Source organism: Schistocerca piceifrons, chromosome 1, assembly GCF_021461385.2.
Source record: "Schistocerca piceifrons isolate TAMUIC-IGC-003096 chromosome 1, iqSchPice1.1, whole genome shotgun sequence".
Classification (NCBI taxonomy): Eukaryota; Metazoa; Arthropoda; class Insecta; order Orthoptera; family Acrididae; genus Schistocerca; species Schistocerca piceifrons.
The window spans coordinates 519,153,120-519,159,119 of NC_060138.1; positions in this window are offsets into that span (position 1 = coordinate 519,153,120).

The window sequence follows — 6,000 nt, forward strand, 5'->3', positions numbered from 1 at the left end:
CATTCACAAGAACTCCAGTAACGTTAGTGTAAAGGAAAGAGTGATGAAGTAAAAGAATCCATTTCCAGTGGGATATTTCTCTTTGTTTTTTGGTATAAAACTGGTGGAAGATTAGTTTAAGCTATGTCTATTTTACGCAAAACACCAATTCTTATTTACCTAGATGTAAATGATAAACGGTACCTTCCTTGCGTTCAGTAAGTCTCCCTTTCTCTACATCATTTCTTCTGCTTAAATAATGTAGACATTTAGGATATGCTATACTATAATACACTGACGGAAGCTGAATGTGCTAAACTATGGAACACTAGCCCGATATTTATGGAACTCTGAAATGGCTACCACGTAACAGGTATAAAATGATTAATCAAAAAATATCGTCCACGTTAACATCAGTATGAGGGGTAACCCAAACGGGTGCGAAAACATTCTGGTATTCGTTGCGACATGGAAGCAAACAGCCTCTCACTGTTCAATTTATTGCAGTACTTAAAACAAATGCTGTGTTGGTTTATGACTGCTGTGTTTGAAATCTGTTATGAAAGTAAGCTTCTTCCCATCACACTTCTTCGCAAGTGGTTGCTGCAGTAGTGACAGTGCCAGAAAAGAAGACCATATGACCCCACGTACTATGTAGCGAATCACAAGAGGACAGGGTTCTCATTAACCTCATCAAACAGCTCTGCACTTCTATGGAGCTTCACGACCAAATGCCTCTAACGGCAGAGCTATTTAGTACCTTGCGCTGTCATCAAATATGACTCCTGGCTACACACAAATACTCTGCCATAAAAAATAGCTCTAAGCACTTTGGGACTTAAAATTTGAGGTCATCAAACCCCTAGACTTAGAACTACTTAAACCTAACTATCCTAAGGACATCACACATATCCATACCCGAGGCAGGATTCGATCCTGCGACCTTAGGAGCAGCGTGGTTCCGGACTAAAGCGCTTAGAACCACTCGGCCACAGCGGCTGGCACTCTTCCATAGATCTATCACAATGTTCTCCAGTGACAACTTCTTACTCTGGCCGCATTTACTATAAAGAGCAATGCCAGAAAGGACGTCCCCTGCACTCGTATCCAGAAAGGCTACCTGGACTCTGTACCCTCTACGCAGTACACTTTAAAGCCCACGGACTGTGTTCAAACGTAGAGATAGTGTCCATAATTGGTTGGATCATATCACCTGGACGATCCATTTTGGAGCTGATACATCCAATTCTAAGACTCAGAACAGCAGCGAAGACCGCCTTTTCCTTGGCAGACTGACAGTGTGGCCGGACCTTGCGGAGGTTAAAGTGCTGGACATCTGATGAGAAGCCTGTAGACTTTTTGATGGCAAGAGCTAAAAGCAGTCCTATTATTAGGTATACCAGATATAAGTTGTGGCCATAGTTCGTGAACTCCGTCAACACATGAATGGAGAGCAGTTAGGACTATTTCAGCAAGAAGTCGATGGCGCCCCCTTAATGCTGTAACTAAGAATGACAGTTATCTAAAAACAAGAGTTGAGAAAATCATGGCGGAGAACTTCGATAAAATCACTGCCACCGTCACCAAAATCCAGCTTTCCGTCACTATTGAATGCTTGCGGAGAGGAGCAGTTTGGACCTTATACCTCTGGGCTGTTTTGTTCCACTCAGAATGTATTTGCTACATATTCAGGTTGTTTTATTTATTATTGTTTTACAATTGGAGTAAACCCTACTCCAACTACATTGTTTCTGTAAAAAAAGAAAAAAATGCAATCTTCCCACTCTAAACAGATATTCTCCCAAAATTCTGGATTCACTTCGTATCTTTCAGACGTAAGCGTGATTGCCACAAACACACAACACATACGCTCTCTCACCCGGTCGGCTCGGAGTTTTTCTCCGTTCGGGGACTGGGCGTTGTGTTTCTTTTCCTCTGTTTTCCTTCCTCTGTTAAGATCGTTGTATGAGCACCTACCGAAAGCCAATAAATTTAAAAAATATCATGAGCAATATTTTACACAATAAAACTGTAGAATCGACAAATGATTGTACACGCAGATAGATGCTTACATGTTAATAAGAAAGGTACTTTTCATCTTCCTTTCCTCCAGTGACGAAGTTTGTCATTTCCCCCTCTCTATGTGGGAGCTGGGGTTGAGTATTTACTGCAACATGCGACACAGCTCCAGACTACGGTCAAATACATTACAGTTTGTTGCGGTACCTTACTAGGAGTGCTAAGGATATCTTCCTTTGAATTTTAATGTAAAGTGGTGAAATGGGCGTGGAAGGACGCTATTTCAGTTCCTCTTTCTAAAACTGGGAAGAATAGGTAATGCCCTATTTGCTGTCGTAGTGTTACCCTTGCAACGGACAGTACAATATCGCCCTGTAGAGATCTGAAATGAGCTCCGTATACTCGCCAATGGATCCTATGACGTCATAACCGAACTCGCCCTTTCCGTGTACCATTAGACCCGTCTCGTTAGTCTCCTCCGCTGCCCACTCGTCACCTGTGGCTGTTGTCAGGAGCACGTGTACTCGACTCAACAGAAAGGAGGGCGAGTACACGAGTTCACAGGTATTAATCGCCGACTGGCGGCATTCCCGCTACATACGCAACCGTTTTCAAAGAGATTTCGGCCATTAAACTGTGAATTACTGTTCATTTACGACAGACAATCATGATTTCGCCTTTAAAGCCACTCTCATATGGAAGTTGAAGTACCGAAAAACGTCCGACCTGCCTAAATGACAGAAGCAAGTTCTATACAAGTACGACGACTGTTCGGCAAGCGGCGAACATTGTTCTGTTTCTACACACTTGTATGTAGATAAAACTTTCTAAGTCTGTTCTATATTTGCTTACTGTTTTAAGTCTATTCAGAGAATGCCTAAAAATTACATTGACATGTACGCACTTTCGAGGCGTTATCTAGTCTGTAACGAGAATGTCAGAAAACAAGCCTTGAGGGTGAAGTGCAATCTCTAACTGGTGATTAATTATTAAAATAAACGTCCGCCCCGATAGTTGAGTGGTCAGCGTGACGGATTGCCGTCCTACGTGCCCGGGTTCGATTCCCGGCTGGGTCGGAGATTTTCTCCGCTCAGGGACTGCGTGTTGTGTTGTCTTCATCCTCATTTCATCCCCATCCGGCGCGCAGGTCGCCCAATGTGGCGTCGAATGTAATAAGACCTACACCAAGGCGGCTGGACCTGCCCCAAAATGGGCCTCCCGGCCGATGACGCGAAACGCTCATTTCCATTAAAATAAGTCACAGAAATGAATGATATGCTACACAACGTGCGCTGTTAGCCCAAAAAGGCAAGTTGTGTTGATCAAACGATTACACAACTAGCACGCTTTTTGTCGCAAGGCTATAACAATATTGTTGTTGTGTGCCCAATTTTCGTTTGACGCATCACACGTTTTCTCGTGGTGGACGATGACAAAACAAGAATAGAACCATTTTGTTTGCATTGGATGAAATTGGTTTTCTTTTTTCTTCTGAAGTGTGCTATATAGCTTGAAACTTGATCCATATATCACACCTCCTCTAATGGATCACATTTACAGTTGTCTACTTTGCATGAACTTATTTTCCTCTTACACATTCCAAGGTCTCACAAAATATAGATTCGATAAAGGCCATCTAATCCCTCAATTTCGCCTTGTCAGGTCTACTATACAGCAGCAAGGTTGTGTACTCATCTTCCGTTCTATTTAACGAGTCACGGCTAGTCTTACACCCAGGCATGCTTCAGCAATGGGGAACGAGTCGATTAGTACGAAGCGACCGCACCAGTACAATTCTCTGTCTCGTCATACACGCGGATCCTCAGCGAGGACGAAGGAAGGCAGTCAGCATGAATGCAACAACGGCGCATTCATTTGTGAAGTAAGCAAACCGATCATTCGACTCGTACTCTCTGCTTTTCTAAACTTTATCAACTTACATAGACCTAATACTCCAGACAGCTCCTTATTCGCTTACAGTGTGGACTCATGAGAATCCATCCATTGTTGATAAACTATGTCTGTAGGAGGCGACTATACAACAGACTTTCTTACGGAAACATCACTTATCTATTGGGTTTTGGACTTCGAGAATGGCTACGACACCATTTGGGGGCATAATTTCCACAGACAAATCCACGCATAGGATTTATGGAGACGTATTCCTGTTTTTTTTTTTTTATTTATTTATTTTGTTTACAATCTCCCTCTCCCCACGTTATTATTACAATTTAAGTTGAAGATGTTTCATTACATCATTTTATACGAGAAAAGTGTGGCCCTTTAATATGGTTTTTAGTATGACATTGTGATTAACAGCAATAGATAGCATTGCGTTTACAGTAAGCAGTTATGTTAAGTGCACTTCATTTGTGACCAGTTCCCAGATTGTATTCGTCTTTCGTCTTTCAGTCATACAGCAAGAACAGGGTAGCTGCAGATGACTGCTAAGAGACCGGAGGAACAGTCATCAAAAGTTATTTTAAGGTTCCGTCAGAGTGATCTTCCCGTATGGTTTCTAATCATTCTCGTCCTTACTGCAATTCTCAAGCGCTTTAAAATTAAAATGTCAGTGACTTATCATGGCCTCTGCTTTTAATCAGAAACTTAGCTGCCACTCCCTACGGACTTAAGAACTGGATTCCTCAAAGGCCCCAACATTTTCAAATCTGTGCCATACCAAGTACTAATATCAGGTTTGGCTTGTCTGCTGCAGTTTTATAGAACAATTGTACAATTCTGGCTTGATTATAGAGGCAAGTGTGTCCTAGGCAACCATACCTTAAGGTCCTATTAGGATTCTGCATGCAGTACACCATGAGAATATTAGATTGGTCATAGCTACAGTACGTTTAGAAGGAGTCCCATTCCCAGTTTCAGCGCGGAGGCTGGTGAGCCAGCATTACATATCAACCGGCAATTTGTCATGGCGCGGCAAGCATTCAAAATGTGCTCCATTCCTCATGTACTGCATACGATAACGTTCTGGCCCAACAGTTGAGCGACTTTACGATAGACTTCTACGAACAACAAGGCCATTTGGGATGCGGGTGAGCAGCTACCTCCCAAATGGGCTCTGAGCGCTATGCGACATAACTTCTAAGGTCATCAGTCGCCTAGAACTTAGAGCTAATTAAACCTAACTAACTTAAGGACAGCACACACATCCATGCCCGAGGCAGGATTCGAACCTACGACCGTAGCGGTTGCTCGGATCCAGACTGTAGCGCCTAGAACCGCACGGCCACTCCGGCCGGCGTGCTACCTCCCCGAAATTTGTTTGCGAATATCGTTGTTTTGTGCCAAACATGAAATCATTCTGGCTTCTTCAGAGGCCTAGAGATTTGTTTTCTTTATTTCTTTAATTTCAAAAGAGAAAATACTGAGAATGTGATTTTAAGATACATCTTTGATAATAATTTAAATAATTACTACAATTTTAAGATTTCATATACTGATGGTTTATAGCTGTTACGGATCGTGTCTTCAGGAGCCGCCTACTCGGTTTCTTTATTATCTACCATTATGAGCTGTACGTAGCAGATGAGACAAGACCAAGTTAACATGTTTATTAACAACTCGCATTCCCCTAGTTCCCTACTGGCTTATCGATAAATACATCCGGTAGGACAAAAAACTAAAGAGAATATACGAGATGCTCTTCTCCCGTGACAACAGCATGGAAAGTGCTGGGTATCCGGGCATATGGGAACAAAAAGGCAAACGAACAAACCGGCATAGCGTCAAGGACACCTATAATGGTGACAGAGCTGAATAATGTGGCATTTCTGCCCCGGCTGTGAACTCGCTGTTGAGGGATGAGGTCATGCATCAGTGGCAGTAAGAGTGGCTGAAGGTGAGGGACTACAAGCTGCGGGATGTCAAATCCACTGTGCTTTCCAGGCGCTCCTCCTTAAGGCGATGCTGGCGAGATGAAGTCTGTATAGGACATGAGGCCATGCGCACAAAGCTTTTTGCTCCGGACAGAGGATCCATCAGTTC